The 21,584-nt window shown below is 43.0% G+C and overlaps 1 long non-coding RNA gene across 2 annotated transcripts in view; it reads right to left on the bottom strand.

The window, feature by feature from the left end:
• LOC132206076 (uncharacterized) overlaps positions 1–21,252 on the bottom strand; it is a 291,826-nt gene extending 270,574 nt beyond the window's left edge. For both annotated transcript variants that reach the window (XR_009442806.1, XR_009442807.1), the window contains exon 1: positions 21,104–21,252. This is a non-coding gene — a long non-coding RNA (uncharacterized LOC132206076). The remainder of the gene's footprint in view (positions 1–21,103) is intronic.
• Between the last annotated feature and the right edge of the window lie 332 nt (positions 21,253–21,584).

Raw genomic sequence — 21,584 nt, 5'->3', positions numbered from 1 at the left:
AACTGGCTGAACAAACCCTCAATAAAGCAGTTCAATAAAAATATTGCTAATCCCAAACTATGAGAGCTTCTGATTAATGGTGGCATTTCTTGAAACCCTGCAACATAGGAGTGTATGCTGGAAGAATAGGGACTGATTGCAATGTACACATAATATATTTTGAAAACAAAGTTATGAAGTCTTAAATAGCCAAAATGTTTTACTTATAGATTCCAAGTTAAAATATTTAATAAAATGTATGCATACATTCTCGTGCTACACCATTTTTAAGTAAAATAAATAATGAAGAAAATCAACATAAAATAAAGCTAACATTACAAAACGTCAGCTTCAGCTGATGAAAGAGTCAGCAATGAAAAGTAAGTGCTGAAAATCAAAAGTCAGACATCAAGAATGTTTCACAAAGAACCCTAATTACAAAAGAAATATGTATTTAACCCCTGTTCTCAACAGTTTGCTGCCTGTGTAAATTAAACATCTTCACCATATCCTGCACGTACAGACAATGTCTTGTCTTCACACGGAGAACATCGTATATAGTGTTGTGTGGAACTATCATCGTGCTAAATGGAATTGATTTTGAATAAAGCGAGCAACTCAAGACTCAGCATCCGTGCTTTGATGTGGGCTATCAGCAGCAGCAGAACTGTTCTCCAATCTGTAACCTCATGGTTCAGCATTCCCCTCACTCAACCATTGCTATCAAGCCAGGGGATCAACCCTGATTCAATGAAGAGTGCTCAACGGCAGCACCAGGCAGACCAAAGAATGAGGTGTCAACCTGGTAAAGATTCAAAAGTTCGGGACTACCTGCATGCAAGCAGCAAGTGAAGACAGAGGTAAGCCTTTCGACAGCCAACAGATCAGATCTAAGCTCTGCAATCCTACTACATCCAGTTGTCAGTGATGTAACAACTCACAAGAGGAGGAGACTCCACAAATATTCCCCTCCTCAATGATGGAAGTGCCCAGCACTTCAGTGTAAAAGATAAGACTGAAAGAGTGGCAACAATCTTCAGCCAGAAGTGTCAAATGGATGATCTATCACAAATACCAATTTGATTCACTTAAGAGGATATCAACAAACAGTTGGAAACACTGGATACTTAAAGGATATGGACCCTGACAACATTACCTCTACAGTACTAAAGGTTTGTGTTCCAGATCTTGTGGCAACCCAAGCCAAGCTCTTCCAGTACAGTTACAGCACTGAAATCTACCCAAAAATGTGGAAAATTGCCCAGGTATGTGCTATACTCAAAAAGCAGTACAAATCCAACCTGGCCAATTTCTACTCCATCAGTCTTCTCTTGATCATCATTAAAATGATGGAAGGTGTGCTATCAAACTGGACTTGCTCAGAAATAACCTGCTCAGTGACACCCAGTTTGGGTTCCACCAGGGCCACTCAGCTCCTGACCTGATTGTAGCCTTGGTTCAAAACAGTTGATTCCGAATGAGAGGTAAGAGTGATTGCCTTGACATCATGTCGTCACTTGTCTGTGTGGTATGAAGGAATGTTAGCAAAACTGAAGATATCAACAATCAGGAAGAAAACCAAAATCTCAACCAGCAAGGAAAGGCAATTATGATGAGATTAGGCAAGATTTAGGGAGCATAGGATGGGGAAGGAAACTGCAGGGGATGGGCACATTAGAAATGTGGAGCTTATTCAAGGAAAAGCTCCTGTGTGTCCTAGATAAGTATGTACCTGTCAGGTAGGGAGGAAGCTCTTGAGCGCGGGAGCTGTGGTTTACAAAGGAGGTGGAATCTCTGGTCAAGAGCAAGAAGAAGGCTTATGTTAGGATGAGATGTGAAGGCTCAGTTAGGGCACTTGAGGGCTACGAGGTAGCCAGGAAAGACCGAAAGAGAGAGCTCAGAAGAGCCAGGAGGAGACATGAGAAGTTGTTGGCGGATAGGATCAGGGTAAACCCTAAGGCTTTCTATAGGTATTTAAGGAATAAAAGAATGACAAAAGTAAGATTAGGCCCAATCAGGGATAGTAGTGGTAAGTTGTGTGTGGAGTCAGATGAGATAAGGGAAGCGCTAAATGAATATTTTTCAACAGTATTCACTCCAGAAAACGACAATGTTGTCAAGGAGAATACTGAGATACAGGCTACTAGACTAGGTGGGATTGAGGTTCACAAGGAAGAGGTATTAGAAATCCTTCAGAGGGTGAATCCTTCTGATAAGTCCCCTGGGCCGGATGGGATTTATCCTCAAATCCTCTGGGAAGCCAGGGAGGAGATTGCCGAGCCTTTGGCATTAATCTTTAACTCGTCATTGTCTACAGGAATAGTGCCAGACGACTGGAGGATAGCAAATGTGGTTCCCCTGTTCAAGGAGTAGAGACAACCCTGGTAATTATAGACCAGTGAGCCTTACCTCAGTTGTTGGTAAAGTGTTGGAAAAGGTTATAAGGGATAGGATTTATAATCGTCTAAAAAAGAATAAATTGATTAGGGATAGTCAGCACGGTTTTGTGAAGGGTAGGTCATGCCTCACAAACCTTATTGACTTCTTTGAGAAGGTGACCAAACAGGTAGATGAGAGTAAACCGGTTGATGTGGTGTACATGGATTTCAGCAAGGCGTTCGATAAGGTTCCCCACAATAGGCTTTTGTACAAAATGCAGAGGAATGGAATTGTGGGAGATATAGCAATTTGGATCGGAAATTGGCTTGCTGAAAGAAGACAGAGGGTGGTAGTTGATGGGAAATGTTCATCCTGGAGACCAGTTACTAGTTCTGTACCGCAAGGGTCGGTGTTGGATCCACTGCTGTTTGTCATTTTTAAAAATGACCTGGATGAGGGCGTAGAAGGATGGGTTAGTAAATTTGCAGACGACAGTAAGGTCGGTGGAGTTGTGGATAGTGATGAAGGATGCTGTAGGTTGCAGAGAGACATAGATAAGCTGCAGAGCTGGGCTGAGAGGTGGCAAATGGAGTTTAATGCAGACAAATGTGAGGTGATGCACTTTGGTAGGAGTAACCGGAAGGCAAAGTACTGGGCTAATGGTAAGATTCTTAGCAGTGTAGGTGAGCAGAGAGATCTCAGTGTCCATGTACACAGATCCTTGAAAGTTGCCACCCAGGTTGACGGGGCTGTTAAGAAGGCATACAGTGTTTTAGCTTTTATTAATAGAGGGATTGAGGTCCGGAACCAAGAGGTTATGATGCAGCTGTACAAAACTCTGGTGCGGCGCACTTGGAGTATTGTGTACAGTTCTGGTCACCGCATTATAAGAAGGATGTGGAAGCTTTAGAAAGGGTGCAGAGGAGATTTACCAGGATGTTGCCTGGTATGGAGGGAAGGTCTTACAAGAAAAGGCTGAGGGACTTGAGGCTGTTTTCATTAGAGAGAAAAAGAGGTTACTTAATTGAAACATATAAAACAATCAGGGGGTTAGATAGGGAGAGCCTTTTTCCTAGGATGGTGACGGCGAGCACGAGGGGGCATAGCTTTAAATTGAGGGATGAAAGATATAGGACAGATGTCAGAGGTAGTTTCTTTACTCAGAGAGTAGTAAGGGAATGGAACGCTTTGCCTGCAACGGTAGTAGATTCGCCAACTTTAGGTGAGCTCCGCCCACAACCTCCACAGCCAGCAACCCCAGAGAAGACAGCCACACTGAACCCTGCCCCATCTTCACCATCCCCCCAGACCTCCCACTGACTGAGGACGAACGGTCAGTCCTTAGCAAGGGGCTCACCTTTGTCCCCCTACAACCAGACATTAACGAATACCAGTCACGATTGGACATAGAGCAGTTTTTCCGCCGTCTTCGCCTCCATGCCTACTTCTTCAACCGGGAAACTAACCCTCCCTCCACTGACCCCTTCACCCGCTTCCAACACAAGTCCTCCTCCTGGACACCACCCCCAGGCCTCCTACCCTCCCTCGACCTCTTCATCTCTAACTGCCGTCGAGACATTAACCGCCTCAACCTCTCCACCCCTCTCACCCACTCCAACCTCTCCCCTGCAGGACGGGCAGCACTCCGATCCCTCCGCTCCAAACCCAACCTCACCATCAAAACCGCAGACAAGGGTGGCGCAGTGGTAGTATGGCGCACTGACCTCTACATCGCCGAGGCCAGACGCCTACTCTCCGTCACCACCTCCTACCGCCCCCTCGATCATGACCCCACACCCGAGCACCAAACCATCATCTCCAACACCATTCATGACCTCATCACCTCAGGGGACCTCCCACCCACAGCCTCCAACCTCATTGTTCCCCAACCCCGCACGGCCCATTTCTATCTCCTTCCCAAAATCCACAAACCTGCCTGCCCCGGTCGACCCATCGTCTCAGCCTGCTCCTGCCCCACCGAACTCATCTCCACCTATCTGGACTCCATTTTCTCCCCTTTGGTCCAGGAACTCCCCACCTACGTCCGTGACACCACCCACACCCTCCACCTCCTCCAGGATTTCCAATTCCCTGGCCCCCAACACCTCATCTTCACCATGGACGTCCAGTCCCTATACACCTGCATTCCGCATGCAGATGGCCTCAAGGCCCTCCGCTTCTTCCTATCCCGCAGGCCCGACCAGTCCCCCTCCACCGACACCCTCATCCGCCTAGCCGAACTCGTCCTCACCTTCAACAACTTCTCTTTTGACTCCTCCCACTTCCTACAGACTAAGGGGGTGGCCATGGGCACACGCATGGGCCCCAGCTATGCCTGCCTCTTTGTAGGTTATGTGGAACAGTCCCTCTTCCGCACCTACACAGGCCCCAAACCCCACCTCTTCCTCCGGTACATTGATGACTGTATCGGCGCTGCCTCTTGCTCCCCAGAGGAGCTCGAACAGTTCATCCACTTCACCAACACCTTCCACCCCAACCTTCAGTTCACCTGGGCCATCTCCAGCACATCCCTCACCTTCCTGGACCTCTCAGTCTCCATCTCAGGCAACCAGCTTGTGACTGACGTCCATTTCAAGCCCACCGACTCCCACAACTACCTAGAATACACCTCCTCCCACCCACCCTCCTGCAAAAATTCCATCCCCTATTCCCAATTCCTCCGCCTCTGCCGCATCTGCTCCCACGACAAGACATTCCACTCCCGCACATCCCAGATGTCCAAATTCTTCAAGGACCGCAGCTTTCCCCCCACAGTGATCGAGAACGCCCTTGACTGCGTCTCCCGTATTTCCCGCAACACGTCTCTCACACCCCGCCCCCGCCACAACCGCCCAAAGAGGATCCCCCTCGTTCTCACACACCACCCCACCAACCTCCGGATACAACGCATCATCCTCCGACACTTCCGCCATCTACAATCCGACCCCACCACCCAAGACATTTTTCCATCCCCACCCCTGTCTGCTTTCCGGAGAGACCACTCTCCGGAACCTTCCCCTGCAACCGCAGGAAATGCTACACTTGTCCCCACACCTCCCCCCTCACCCCATCCCAGGCCCCAAGATGACATTCCACATTAAGAAGAGGTTCACCTGCACATCTGCCAATGTGGTATACTGCATCCACTGTACCCGGTGTGGCTTCCTCTACATTGGGGAAACCAAGCGGAGGCTTGGAGACCGCTTTGCAGAACACCTCCGCTCAGTTCGCAACAAACAACTGCACCTCCCAGTCGCAAACCATTTCCACTCCCCCTCCCATTCCTTAGATGACATGTCCATCATGGGCCTCCTGCAGTGCCACAATGATGCCACCCGAAGGTTGCAGGAACAGCACCTCATATTCCGCCTGGGAACCCTGCAGCCTAATGGTATCAATGTGGACTTCACCAGTTTCAAAATCTCCCCTTCCCCTACTGCATCCCTAAACCAGCCCAGTTCATCCCCTCCCCCCACTGCACCACACAACCAGCCCAGCTCCTCCACTCCACCCACTGCATCCCAAAACCAGTCCAACCTGTCTCCGCTTCCCTAACCTGTTCTTCCTCTCACCCATCCCTTCCTCCCACCCCAAGCCGCACCCCCATCTACCTACTAACCTCATCCCACCTCCTTGACCTTTCCGTCTTCCCTGGACTGACCTATCCCCTCCCTACCTCCCCACCTATACTCTCTCCACCCATCTTCTTTTCTCTCCATCTTCGGTCCGCCTCCCCCTCTATCCCTATTTATTCCAGAACCCTCACCCCATCCCCCTCTCTGATGAAGGGTCTAGGCCCGAAACGTCAGCTTTTGTGCTCCTGAGATGCTGCTTGGCCTGCTGTGTTCATCCAGCCTCACATTTTGTTGTCTTGGATTCTCCAGCATCTGCAGTTCCCATTATCTCTTAGGTACATTTAAGTCGTCATCGGATAAGCATATGGACGTACATGGAATAGTGTAGGTTAGATGGGCTTGAGATCGGTATGACAGGTCGGCACAACATCGAGGGCCGAAGGGCCTGTACTGTGCTGTAATGTTCTGTGTTCTATGAACAGACACGAATGTATGTGGTCACAGACACAAATCCAGGATGGTGTTTTGCCTCAGAGATAGTGGGAACTGCAGATGTGGAGAATCTGAGATAACAAGGTATCGAGCTGGATGAACACAACAGGCCAACCAACATCAAAAGAGCAGGAAAGCTGACATTTCGGGCCTCGACCGTTCTTCAGAAGGGTGTTTTGCCTTCCTGACGCTGGTTGAAAGATATAATCGAGATCATGAACAACCAATGTCCATGAGGCATATCATTCCCAAAGTCATAGGCTGAAAGATGAATGAGATTGTGCACAAAGATTTTAGTGAGCTAGAAAGTAGACCAGTATACTGGACAATGTCCTGAGTATAGTCATAAAGCAGATGAACGTGTGGTTCGAGTGATAGTGCAGAAAGAAGGGCTTCAGATTCCAAGGATATTAGGAATTGAGAGGCAAGTTGAATCTCACAGAACCAAGACTAAAACACTTGCAGGGCACTTTCCTAGTACCATTGCTAAGGTTTAAACTAATTTAGCTGGTGGACTTGGAAAGCAGGATTTTGTTTACAAAGGAGATGCAAGTGTGCAAAAAATGAGGAGTGACAGCTAGCACAACAATAGAAACAGAAAGATGTCAGGTGAGGTCAGAGTGAGAGGAAATCCACAAAGATCTAATTCAGATTTACAGTGAATTGATAGAAGGGAGGGCTTGTGGCACATCAGTTGCATTCCTGCCTCCAAGCCTGACTCTCTGGTTTTGAGTAAGACTTCAGAAGTTGACGGCAAAGGCAAGTGCTTTTAGAATGTGGTCAAAAGATTGAGCATCAATTTACTTCAGAACAAATGGGAGAGATTTCTGGAAAACCAAACAAGAGAAAGAAATTGCAGCCTCTACCATCACGTAAGAGCAGTCCTTGGTGCAGTGATAATATCTCTGATTCAGTAATCCAGCAAACTTGGCTAATGATCTGGGGTCAGGGTTTGCAGCATCCAATAGAGTTTAAATTCAACTGATCTGGACTTGGATGCTTTGCTGAGAGATTATGACTATGAAACAATCATTACCTTTTGTAAAATCTATTTGGTTCACTGTGGTTAGTTTTTAAATGCCCCAGAAATGCCCCAAGCCACTTAATTCAGAGCAATTAGGGATGGATTACAATCTTGATAGTGATGCTCACATCCCTGAAAGAATTTTGTAAAATTATTATCCACAGCTCCTGGCTAAAATATCTGGGGGCCAGTGGGTCAGTAAGATGGACTGCTGGTGTAAATCAACATGGGGTTTGATCCCCATTCCAGCAGGGGTGGACATGGGACCTGTTTCCTTGCTCGATTCATGGGAGAGAGAAGGATGCTGTAGTTCAGACCTACTTTCAGGCCCAGAAGTTACCTGTTGTGATTACAGTTACAGGGCTTGCAATGTTGCCTGTAGATGCTGATGAAAATTTTAAAAATTAACATGCGCTAGGTTTCCTTATCACATTTAAAGTTTCCAATGGACTTTCCCAGGTTACCATTCAAAAACAAAGTGAAGTCAGGTAACAAGATGGATCACCATAAGAATGGGAAGGCAGTACCACTTGGACTTTAGAGACTGACATTCAATTGAAACCAGTTGAGCAGCCTTCCAGCAAGCTGACCTGAACAGCTACATTGTGAGGAACTGCCATGTTTGTGATGAAAGATCTAACATCATTATGATACTACAGACTTCGGCACTTTAATAACTTCATGGACTGAAAGAATCCGCCATAACTCTTTCCGGAATAAGTTGTTTCCTGAGATGAAAGGGACAAGGAAAAACTGTTATAAAGGAATTAAAAGTGACATGCTGATTAACCAACCTTGTGCAGGAGTCAAAGGACCATAAGCAAGGCTTAGTCCTGGGATACAGGAGGTAACATTGCTTGGTAATTTTTTGCTCCATGATAAATTGATAATTATGTCTGTCTGCAGGAAGAATATCCTGAAGTAAAAGGTTAATTGCAAGAGAGGCTGTTTCAAACAGATAGCTAACAATGAATGTAACAAGGAACTAGGGAATTATTTCTGATAAGAAGCTACAGACTTCACGTCTCCAGAAGTGTAATCAATGTTGGGGAATGAAAGAATCTAAAAGCATCATCAATAATGTCACACCACGAACTTGAAACAGAGGAAATTTTATAAGAATCCAGCACCAGAACAATTTAGCAACAGAACTTCAAAAAACAACACCGCAAAAGGATCGAACCCAGGACACATTCAGACACAGACACTATTGGTGGAATTGTAGCTAAGTTCCACTACTAATCAGGTAACAGCCAAGTTGAATAATAAGGCTTAAGTTGCTTATTTGAGGAGTCTCGTTTTGGTTGCCACATACAAAAATGTTTAAATCATTGTTTCAATACTTGATTGTCTGTGAGATTTATTTAATAGTTGGCAGAATTAAAAGTAATGAGTCGTGATTTACCCATAATATCTTGTCATAATGGCACAGAACAGGGCCATTCAGCACATCAACTCCATGCTAGACCTCTGTGTACAGCATTTCAGTCAATCTCATTTTCCTGCTACATTCCAATAACCCCGCAAGTTTATTTCCCTTCGTGTGCCTATCCTAGTTACTTTGAAAATCACTCAACATCTCTGCTTCCAGGTCATTATCACATATTGCATTAAAATGTTCTTCTTCATAGTCCTATGCTTCTCTTGCGCAAAACCTTAAGTATGTCTTTACTGGTCCTTGCACTGTAAGCCAATGGGCACAGAACCTAAATCTGTCATAATCTTATACACTTGTGTCAAGTCTATACATACATGTTCATAGATGTTTAAAAAAAAAGCAAGGAACTGCGGATACTGGGAATCTGAAACAACAACAGAAATTGCCGGAGAGAATCAGGTCTGGCAGAACCTGTGGAAAGTAGGATTTTTGGGTGCAGTTTTGGGTCCAATGACCCTTCTTAAAAACAAAAAAGGGTCATTTTTGTATAGAAAACATTCACTGGTCCATTATGTCAGTCAAAAATTTCTGTCAAAAAATGCAGAGATTCATCAGGGATCAGCTTATCTTTACAAATCCATACTAACTCTACTACCTCTGGGCAATTAGGGATGGACAGTAAATGCTGACCTGGGCAGCAATGGCCACATTCTGAGAATGAACAAAATCTCCCCCTAATTTTCAAGTGTACTACCATCACTAGGTCTCCTATCGTCAACACCTTGGAGGTTACCATTTACCAAATAGCATAAAACTACAAAGAGATATCTAAGGTTCTGGAGTGGATTTGTAGCTCGGGTTGTGGGTGTTGAGGTTGGTTGGCTCACCGAGCTGGTTTGTTGTTCCGCAGATGTTTCGTTGTTCCGCAGATGTTTCGTTACCATGCTTGGTAACATCCTATATGCAGCCTCTGATGAAGCACTGGTGTGTTTTCCCACCTGGTTTTTAAATTCTGGGGTCCACTGCGATGGATTGCCTCACTTCCGGGTTTCCTCCATAGTGGAATGTATATGGGGTTGAGTTCAATGTATTTATTAATAGCATACCTCGTGGAGTGCCATGCTTCCAGGAATTCTTGTGCTTGTCTCTGCCTAACCTGTCCCAGGATCTTGATGTTGTCCCAATCGAAGTTGTGGATCTCCTTGTCCATGTGGATTGAGATGAGTGAGTACTGATCATGTCTTTTTATGGACAGTTGGTGTTCATGTATTCTTTTGTTAGTTTCCTTCCTGTTTGTCCAATGTAGTGTTTCTCGCAGTCTCTGCAGGGGATCTTATAGAGGACATTGGTCCTGTCCATGGTTGGGAGTGGGTCTTTAGTTCAGGTGAGCACTTGGCATAGGGTTGATAGGGGTTTGTGTGCCAGTCTGATGCCCAGTGGTCGTAGAAGTCTTGTGGTGAGTTTTGACGTGTTCCTGATGTAGGGTAGTGTGATGAGTGGGTCGGGGCGTGTAGAATCTTTCTGATGCTGTTCCTGTAGGCATCTCCCGACCCAGTTCTTTGGATATCCATTATCCTTGAACTCTTGGAAGTGGTATTGCTCCTCCTCTTCGCACAGAACAGACTGGAGGAGCTCAATGGGGTTCTCCTATTCTTATGTTCCTACAAGCCGAACAAGATGTAGCTATATAAATAATGTGGCTAAAAAAGTGGGTCAGAGACTGAGAATCCTGCTGTGTGTAACTCACTTCCTGAATACACAGAGCCTGTCCACCATCTATAAGGTACAAATCAGAATTTGTGATGGGCAGACATGTTCTGGCTCAATCTCGTAGCAACAGCCAATTAAGAGGACACTTTAGGATTATTGTGCAATGGAGAAACACAGCATTAGTACCCATCAAAATGTGAACAGCAGTCTGCAGTGTCTGCTCTGATAATGCTTCAAAAGGTATTGGCACACAACAAGCTAGACCAAAATGGAAAAGAGACAAGGAAGGGTTGTACCACATTTCACAGATGCTGTCCTGGAGATTGTATTGTCACAGAATACAACATACACAAAACAATCTGTTCCACTGGCACAATGAGTCTACTGGAAGCTCTCAGCATTGTTCCAAAGACAATTTTCCTGTTAGCAAGTAGTAATGAATGTTAATAAGTTATTTTTGATTTTGTTATGAAAATTTTCATTATTCTACATCCAAAAATAATAATTGCAATGGTACATTCATAACAAAATATTAATATCACATTCATCTATCATTCACAGAACTGCAGGAAGGGCTGGAGATTGAAACCCATCAAGACAATGCAGAAGTAATAAATTCTGACAAGGCAAGTGTCATTGTTTCTTAATTACGTCAAACGCCAACAAATAAAAATTGACAAAGAAAGAAATGTTTAAAATACAAGAAAGCAACTCAAGATTAAGGATTTAGAAAGGAAGCACTTGCATTTAATAGAATAGGTTCCCATTCTCAGCATTTTGCAAAGTAGAACTTATTGGAATGTTATTTTTGCTGGATGAGAAGAAAAATAAGACCATAACAAATTAATAGTAGGAAAAGAAACAGATCATTCAGCCAATCAAGTCTGCTCATATTCAATGAGATTTTGGCAGATCTGATAAACCTCAACATCTTTCCTACCTTTGCCCCATAATCCAAGATTTCCTTACTGATTAAAAATCTGTCTCAACTTTGAGTATGCTTAATGACCCAGAATTCCATACATTCACAACCCTTTGAGAGAATAATTCCTCACCATTTGTCTTAAATGGGCAATCCTTTATTCCTAGATTATGTCCTCTGGTCCTAGACTCTCCCATAATAAGAAACAACCTCTCTGCATCCACCCTGCTAAACTCCCACAGAATTCTGTATGTTTCAAAATTGTATCCTCGCATTCTTCTGAAGTCCAATGAGTACAGGTCCAACTTACTCTACCTCTCTTCATTAGACAATCCCTCCGTACCTAGAATTAATCTAGTGAACCTTCTCTGGGCTGCTTCTAATGGCGGTGTATCTTTCATTTGATAATGGGACCAAAAACTTTCCTAGAAATCCTAGATCTTAGCTTTATGCCATTTGTGAGAGAACATTCAACTCTCTTACCAGGTCCCAAGAAAAGTGGTCTTATTATTTACACTGAATGGTCAATCAATAACCAGATAACATAAATTAAAGATCATGACGAAACAATGAAAATACACAGGGAGAGCAAAGGACATTTTGGCTTAGTAACATAATGTTTTTCACACATAAAATGTTTGGTCAGAAAGAGATGGATAAATCTGCAATAAATATTGAAAAAGAACAAAAGATGAAATGAGACTGGAGATAAAACAAGGACAGGTATTATCGTCCAAATGTTTACCTTCTATGTCATAAAACACCACATTTTGAAAAGAAGTTAATTTGATCCAGAAATGAACATCAGTAATAGAGACAATGTCTAGGAGGGCAGTGAGGGAACCTGGGAAAGCAGAACCAAGGCATTAACTGGGGTCCACCATAATTTTGGTCCAAACAGGCAAAAAGTGAATTCTGAAGACCAGAGGTGCAAGATACTGGAAGTCAGTAAACCAATGAACTACAACCCAAAATCAAAAATTAGGATAAATCATGAATTTTTTTTTCTCTCTCTTAAATATTCCCACTTCTCTACCACTTTCCCTGGCTTTCCTCGCCAACCCTAAAGTGAGGCTTTTTATATTGTTCTTACACTTGTCCCTTTCTATTGCCTCCTGTTCTGTTTGTCTCTTATTGCATCCTCACAGTGGTTAAATTGTGATGTTACTGTCACTAAGGACAGCAGGAATGTGAGCAGGTGAGGGCCTCGAGTCATGAGGCATGAGGCATGAAAATACAAAATAAACCTGCTTCAATCTCAGGGTGCTTAAATTGACAGCGCAGTACAGGCCAGCAGCTTCAAAAACTGTATTTATTTAAGCCTTACCCTAGAATTGTGTTCGTTTTTACATTTAGGAGCTTCAGAACAGTTGAATAGCAAGCATACTTTACTTTTCTATGGACCATTGCAAATTGATTCAGTGCTGTAACTTGGTGATAAAAGGATAGCTTTCTTAAATGTGCTTTACAGAAAGCACAGTATTAAGTTATGTACTAATTTGAATAAGCAAATGATGCAACAACTTGAAACACAATGTTGGTAATGGCAAAGTCACCATGATCCTAAGGGACCGTAGTGTTGCGCTCTCATTAGAAAGAGAGATGACTGGTGGTGATTTAACCGACGGTTACCACACTTCCAGGGAGGGGAGAGGTTGAGAAGCCCAGTGATTTCATAGTAACCTCAGCAAATGCAGGAATTGAACCCACACTGTTGGCATCACTCACCAGCCATCCAGCCAACTGAACTAACTGACTCCCACAAAATCAATACACTGTAGTGGATGCATACACAGGATTGAACTTTCCTCTTAATATTAATCAAGATCACATCAGAAGCGTCAGGAACTGAGCTGGTGAGACCGACTGCTACTTCTTGATTTCTATCTCATTACCTCCAACAGGACCACCATTGCCATCCATCCATCCAATATTTTACTCAGTGTTTTAAATCAAAGCAAAATAACCGCATTGTTGGAAATCTGAAATAAAAACTGAAAACTCGAGAAGTACTCAACAACTCTGGTGGATCTGTGCCAAAAGAAACAGCTCATGTTGCAGATTGATGATATTTCATCAGAAATGAGAAAGGTTCGAAATGAAATAGGTTTCAAGAAGGTCAGATGGGAAAAAGAACAAAGGCAAAGTAATAGGGTGGTGGACCGGAAGAAATAAATGGCAAGAGGAATGATAATACAAAACCAAAGGGAGCAGTAATGGGACAAAAAAGAAAAGGTCTGTCTAGAGGAGTGAATGGCAAAATGATAAACATCTTGACCAAAAGCTAAAAAGAGACACAAGAGTAAAATAAATAAAACAATTAGTTAATATTTTGATGTGTATAGTTGTTGCCTTGGAGGGAATCTCTGTAATTATCTCATTTTGCCTCTGTATCAGATGTCAGTGACTGAAATGTTCACAATTCTTGACTAATGGCACATTATAACAAGTGGATGATTTCAGGCTTTGCTTAATTCAAAATGCAACCGATTTATGACTCATTTAAAATGGAGCTGTCAATTAGGTGCAGGAAAACTACTGTAAATGGAGGTGTTCAAAGACGCTGTAAGCACAGCCAATTTATAGGAATATAAATGGATGCTTTGTTCATATTATGGTGTCTATAATATGATATGAAAGGAAAGAAAATAATTAACAATGGATTTTTTTTAGCCAAACTGTTAAATTGCAAGGAGCTGGGCCTCAGAAAATTCTTCCATTTGTGCATTATGCATCTCTTTCTGTCATCTGTCTTGAAGGTGTCATTAATTGGATTGTCTGCATCATCTAATCATTAAAGCAAAGGTTAACATTGGGTGAGAATTAAAAACAACTGTTACTTCCACAACACCATGACCCATTCTTCCATCCAAACAGCCTTCCCTTTTCTCTGGTATTTGCCTCAATTTGCAAACACAGGATACAAAATCCCTGACCTTTCACTTCTCTCCTTCCAACCTTCCAGGATCCCAAACACTCCTTCCAGATGAAACTGAAATTCATAAATATCTTTCAGTTCAGTACACTGTTTTCATTACTCACAATTTGGTGTCCCTTACATTGAGAGATCAAATGGATTATTGGGTGCTCTATCTGCTGAATGCCCTTGTTCAGTTTACAAGCTTGATCTTCTCATCACTTTGATTCTCCATTGTACCTACACTCTCTAACCCTGCACTTTTTTATTCTATTAAAGCTCAACTGAAGTCGAAGGAACATCTTTCATCTTTTGATTATACACTTGGCCACTTTCAAACCTCAACAATTACATAGACTATAAAGCATAGAACATTACAGCGCAGTACAGGCCCTTCGGCCCTCAATGTTGCGCCGACCTGTGAAACCAATCCGAAGCCCATCTAACCTACACTATTCCCTTGTCATCCATATGCTTATCCAATGGTCATTTAAATGACCTTAATTTGGCGAGTCTACTACAGTTGCAGTCAGGGCATTCCGCGCCCTTACTACTCTCTGAGTAAAGAACCTACCTCTGACATCTATCTATCACCCCGCAATTTAAAACTATGTCTCCTCATGCTAGCCATCACCATCTGAGGAAAAAGGCTCTCACTGTCCACCCTATCTAATCCTCTGATCATCTTGTATGTCTCTATTAAGTCACATCTTAACCTTCTTCTCTCTAACGAAAACAGCCTCAAGTCCCTCAGCCTTTCTTCATAAGACCTTCTCTCCATACCAGGCAACATCCTGGTAAATCTCCTCTGCACCATTTCCAATGCTTCCGCATACTTTAAGTAATAACTACCACTCCAATTTTCTCACAAAATTTATGTTGATAATGATTCTGCTGTCATCGTTTACACATTTATACCACACCCACTTCTGTTATTCGATTCTTGTTGTCCCATTCCCAGTTCCTTTTGATTGATTTCATCATTCTTGTGGGAGAATTTACAACTAAGGCTCACAGTTACGAACCAGGTTGCCCACTTATAAAAAGAGATAAGGACTTTTTTTCTCTTTCATGGAGAATCATCTCCAAAGATGCTGCAAGTTAATATGTTAGCACACCCAGCAGCATGAATGGAACCTCGGAGCAGAGGGAACGATGGATATGTTTTGATTTCAAAATGATATCCAATGACATTCAGTACAGTAGACTCGTGACTAAGCTGAATCATGGGACATGTGGCTGTAGCTACAACACAGAAAGGTTAAGGGTAAGTACTCAGATTGCAAAAGATGGAAAATGCTGTTCCACAAGGATTAATGCTGAGATCACTGCTGGAAACAATTTGCATAAGCAGTCTGGACTCAGGAAATACAATTTCAAAATTTACAGATGACATATTGTGGGTGTTAGATTATACTGAGATAAAATGTGACCAAACACAGGAAAGCATGAATAAATTTACAGTACAGATCTGTAACTGGCAAATAGAATTCATTTGCAAGTTGGTATTTTTTGATGGGAAGAATAAGAATTGTTGACAAAACATAAGTCCAAACCGGGCAGAGAAGTAAAAGCATTCAGAAATTGAGAAGGTGAGTTGAGGAGTAGCCATAATGAATTGAGGAAGAATTTCTTCACCCAATGGGCTGTGAATCTGTGGAATTACCTACCAAGTGAAGCAGTTGAGGCTACCTCATTGAATGTTTTTTAAGGCAAGAATAGACAGACTTTTGAACAGTAAAGGAATCAAGGGTTATAGTGAGCGGTTGGATAAGTGGCGATGAGTCCACAAAAAGATCTGCCATTATCTTACTGAATGGCGAACTAGCTCAATGGGCCTCTAGCCTACTCCTGCTCCTATTTCTTATGTTCTTATGTCCTTATGAAATACACAAATCAGTGAAGTGGTGGCACATTTTAGTAAAGGTGTTTTTAAACGAAAGGCAACCCAAGTATTTGCTTCATTTCTGGATGGATAATGTCACGATATGGGCTATTGATTTTTAACATCCATCATTGTTTTTTAATACCTGAGACAGTTATAGACTGATATCATTTTTAAAAATAAATAAATATGGAGCTAAACTGGCTTCAGCAATCTCCTGACCACAGACTGAAGCAAGTTCAGGAAATGTGGGAAAAACAAAATGGACTGAATGAAATTACCATTTATACTAAACAGACATTAACCAATCAACCGAGTCAGCTGTCAAGAACACACATCCCCTGTTTTAATTTACACTCGTATCAGCAAGTGCACGTATCAGTCAGGAAAGGGTTCTCTACAACGATCCAGATCAGAAAGATAATGGAGCCAGACTCTCAAACACGGTACTGAAGTTTGTACAATTTTTGAGTTCTTCGTAACTGGGTGTTTCTATTATATGTTTTGTCACCAGTGCTGACATTCAAGATGATGAGAAGAAAACAAAGATAAAGTCCTTGCTGATAGTCATCCATTTTCAAATTTCAGTAGCTGCTTAGTAGAATAGCAGACTGAGAGAAAGAAAATGGATGACTATCAGCAAGGACTGAAAGATTCTATCCTTGTTTTCTTCTCATCAACTTGAATGTCAGCACTGGAGATAAAACATACCAAAGAAATATCCATTTACTCAGAACTCAAGAATTCTACAAACTTCACTACTGCTGCAAATAACAAGTCATTAACTAAACAGCCACGGTCTTGAGTTCAATTGTAACAACTAGGATTTTATAAACTTGGTAAACTGCTTAATTTATATCTTCCTATTTTACCATACACTCTCCCTTCCTAAACTTTACACATGTCTACCATAGTTTATAATTTCTTCAGGGTTAAAAAAATAGTAAAATTCCTTTATCCTTCAGTCATGAAAACTTTACCCTTGACTCCTTATTCTAGAGGCAATGTTTTAACTCGAGAGCGGTATAGCTGTGTACTAAAAGAAGCAAAAACTTGTATTGCAGCCTAACAAGAATGTTAAGAGGACAGGCAGTTTATCCTCCTCACCAACTTGTAACAATGACCTCGAAAAGATGAGAAGTGAAAAAACAACTTGTACGGAAACTCTGTTCGATTACACGGTGTATAATTCTAAACTCCATACAATATATATGATGCCGGGGTTCAGGAGAAGATGCAAAACAAAAATCACAAGTACGATACCAGAACAGAGACTATGTAGTAGTAAAACCTGAACAGGTTGTTGGTCTTTACTCTAGATAAAGCGAAGACTAAAATGTGACCTCATTAAGGTTTTTAGTATTATGGAAGGATTTTAATTGTGTATACATAAATATATGTTGAGGAACAGTGCAAACTAGAGCTCCATAATGGAGAGTAATCACCAGTAAATCTCAGAAGGAATTCAGGAGACACCTCTTCGGCCAAAGAATGGTTGGAATTTGTAACATACCACCGCAACAAGCAGCTGTGGCAGGTAACACTGACACACTTCAAGGTAGGCTAGGTAAATACATGAAGAAAAGCATAAAAACAAGACGTTTTGATGGGGCTGAGTGGAGAGAGGTAGAGGATTTGTAAAACATGAATGCCTGGCTGTTTGTGCATTTTGCTTTCTTTTAAAATCATTCACAGGATGAGGGTGATACTGGCTAGGCCAGCATTTTTTGCCTGTCCATAATTGTCCAGAGGGCAGTTAAGAGTCAACCACATTGCTGTGGGTCACATCTCAGCCAGACCAGGTAAGGATGGCAGTTGCCTTCCCGAAAGGAAATTAGTGAACCAGATGGGTTTTTTTCTCGACATTCGGCAGTGGATTCATATTCATCATTAGATTATTAATTCCAAATATTTATGGAATTCAAATTCCACCATCTGCTGTGGTGGGATTTGAACCCAGTTACCCAGAACATTATCTGGGTCTCTGGATTAACAGTCCACTGATAATACCACTAGGCCATTACCTCTCCATCAGGAGATTAATTGTATGGGAACCGGAATCCACAGTGCCAGGCACAATGGAAACATGAAGAATGGCTGCAGCACTAAGACAGGAACAACAGGTAAAGGTGAAAGAAATCCTACCGTGGGTATTGGCATTTTATTCTACTGATGGTCCAATGATAAAGTAGAAACAAAAACAAAGGATTCCCAGCGGAGGAACCATGGAAACAGAGGAGGAAAGTTGTTTAATTAAGCGTTGTTAGACCCATGGGACACTTCAACAAAAATAGCTATTGAGATAGGAATTAAAGCTTAATTTAAAATGGAAGGAGATAAATATTTGAAAGGGTATATAAAAAGATCTGGGGAATGGGATTGCAGATGAGCATGTCAGTAACAGGAACCAATTGTGTCCTCTTCTACAGTCATTTATGTAAATTTAATGCACTCTCCCTTACTATGACCAATTTCAAGATATAGTTTAGAAAATTTGCCTTTGAACCGGGTTTAGGTCAATGTGCACTGTCAGAAGTGACTCTGAAGTAGTCCAATGCGTGATATTAGTTTGCCTGATCTCTGTCTCTATACCGGTTAGTTTTGTCACATGAGTTCCAAGCACTGAAGTTCTGAGTGTAGAGTCATTATCTTCACATGGAATTAGAACGCAAGACAGAGCTCGAGCAGATGAAGGAGAAGAAAAAGAGAGAGAAATTACTTGTTCAAAGTAGCAACAGCTGGGAAACCTGACCATATCTTGTACAGTGCAGGCTAACTTGACCTACAGCTCCAGAATATATAACAATGAATTATAGGATTGCTGGTCATGACAGATAGAATGGTAGTAGCAGTCACTTAAAATCTGTGACATATAAGTCATTGATGGAATCAAAGTTCCTTTAACTTCCCATTTCTCCTTTACAAATTGCTTCTGCTTCTTAGGTTTTCCCTCTTGACCTCATGTGTGTTCTAATTCTTAACACAGCTGCCAGTAGAAAACCACAAGTGAAGCTGCTCAACTAATGTGGGCACAACCTTTGTTAAGTAAAGGTAAAATAAAATTTGTAGAAGTCATATGATCAAATGCCGTGGTCATAAGATCAAGTGAGCATCAGATCAGGTAACCAAACTCACAAGAAGATTACCAAAGAGAAAAGGGGCAAAAAGGGCTTGCAAAAATGCAACAAAAAAGCACAAATTCTGCTGAATGGCAAAGATACAAAGGACAGCAAAGCAGCTTGTAAGAACTACTCAAAGGGATAATGAAAGAAAACTTCAAAAGAAAAGGAAACTTCCTTCAGAAGAAATTTTACAGTTACATAAAGGGAAAGCGGGTAGTCAGGAACAATATTGGCCCACAACAAAACTGAAAGTGGAGATATTGTCAATGACTTTACAAAAATAGCAGACATGTAGTATAATCCTGAATATTTACAGTAGAAAAGGAGAACAGTTTGAAAGAAGTCACAAGGAAATTAATAGTGAACCACAAACAGGTACTTAGGTTAATTTTTTTAAGTAAAACATCAGTAACGAGGAAATTAATGGAACTAAAGAGCGACAAATTCCCAGGACTAGGTGGCTTCATCCGAAGGTGTTAAAGGAAGTAGTGGAGCACACTGCAGTTGCACGAACTATAATCTTTCAGAATTTCCGAGATACAGGAGTCTTATCTTTGGAGATGTTAGGGAGCACTTCCACACACAGAAAATCAGATGTATCTGGCAGCATCGGAATATGGAGTTGTCAGATTTGGTCCAATTTGGACCAACCAGTGGGGAGGCGGCGGGTAAGGGGGTCTGAGTCCAGGGGACAGGGTGAGGCAAGTTGGGTCTGGCAGGTTGAGGAGGTATCAGGTTGGGTCTGACGTCAGTAGGGGTGAGCAGATGGATTAGCAAATTGAGTCTGGAGGGCGTGTGTGACAATAGGGCCGAGTCGGGAAATGGCACGGAGACAGGAGTGTTAGGACCTGGGGCAGCAGGTGCAAGGTCCTATCTGTCAGGAGTGGGATGGTCATTTGTGGATGGGTGGGTGACCCCAGGGAGGGATTCCTGAGAGGGTGGGGGGTTTGAGTTCAACTCAGTGAGCACCAAGGGGGGTGGGGGGAGAGTGGAGTGGGAGGTGTCTATGGTCTGAAGATAGCGTGGGTGGGGGTGCATGAGGTACGTTTGGGATCCGCTGAACAGTCACTCGGAAGGTAGACGGTCATTAGCAATCTAACTTTGAGAGTTAACTATTTACTGAAATTCATTCAAACCAGCAGAAAATCTGGTCCGTTATTTTTTTTTAATGTGGGAGTTTACCTCTTCACACAGGGTAAGATGGTCTGGGAACCAGGTGAATCTCTCTAAAGTCCCTAGGACAGGCTACAACCTCGGGGTAGGGGCTCACTTCCAGCGTCAGGATTAACAAACCCATGAAACTCATCTGTTTTTATTTGCTGATTCATAAGCTCCCACAGTTGCAACGCAGAAAATGCACGCGTTTTGATATCAATGCGAAAGAATATACATGCACGGAGAAGTATGGCAATGCTTTCACCCAGGACAATAGTTTGAAAATGAGTATCATGCTCCTGTCAGCTCTTATCGCCGATTTATCATCAATCCAATCGGACCGTGACCGGCGTTCTGTTCGAAAAGGCCCAGATCCCAGTGCTTCCCCAAAACCTGAGACCCTACCTCGAGAGGCGGATGGGTGGGGGAAAGAGAGGAAGGATTTTTGTTTTGGTGAAGGTTTTTCAGGTACCTGCGGCCAGCCGGCCTGTCCCGCACCCCCCCGGGAGGGTGGTACAACCTCTCCACAGCGCGGGTTGCCACGGCGAGAGCTCGCTGACCTTACCTGGCTCACTGCACCCCTCAGTCAGAGCGGCCCCCCCAAGCTGACAGCCATTCCCCTCCTGTCAACAACCGGATCGCTATCTGCATTGAGGGGGAGGGGAAAGGCCTCTCCTCTGTCTCACTGCAAGCAAATCCGGCCACTTCGTTAGGTTGCTGTTCAATGTCTGACTCATCCCCTCTCCCCACCCCACCAACCCTTTCAAATATTCCCAGGAACGTATCGATTCAAAGGGTCGAGTCCGTAGTCTCTTCATTAGACACGCCACTGGACCCCGAACCTTGACTGTGCTTCCCTCCCACAGATACAGCCCGACCTGCTGAGTTTCTCCAGCAATACCCCGTTTTGTTTTTGTTGTTTCCAAAACTCAGCGTCCGCAGATCCTTGTTTTAAATTAAGAGGGGAAGCGGTTCAAGCGGTGGGCCATGCAAGGCGTTATAAATTCCAACTGCCGACCTCTCTTCCGTGCTTGGATGGAAAGGTC

This window comes from Stegostoma tigrinum, chromosome 2 (genome assembly GCF_030684315.1).
Source record: "Stegostoma tigrinum isolate sSteTig4 chromosome 2, sSteTig4.hap1, whole genome shotgun sequence".
Classification (NCBI taxonomy): domain Eukaryota; kingdom Metazoa; phylum Chordata; class Chondrichthyes; order Orectolobiformes; family Stegostomatidae; genus Stegostoma; species Stegostoma tigrinum.
The sequence above is the reverse complement of the archived record's forward strand: the minus strand, read 5'-3'. Positions and strand labels throughout refer to the sequence as shown.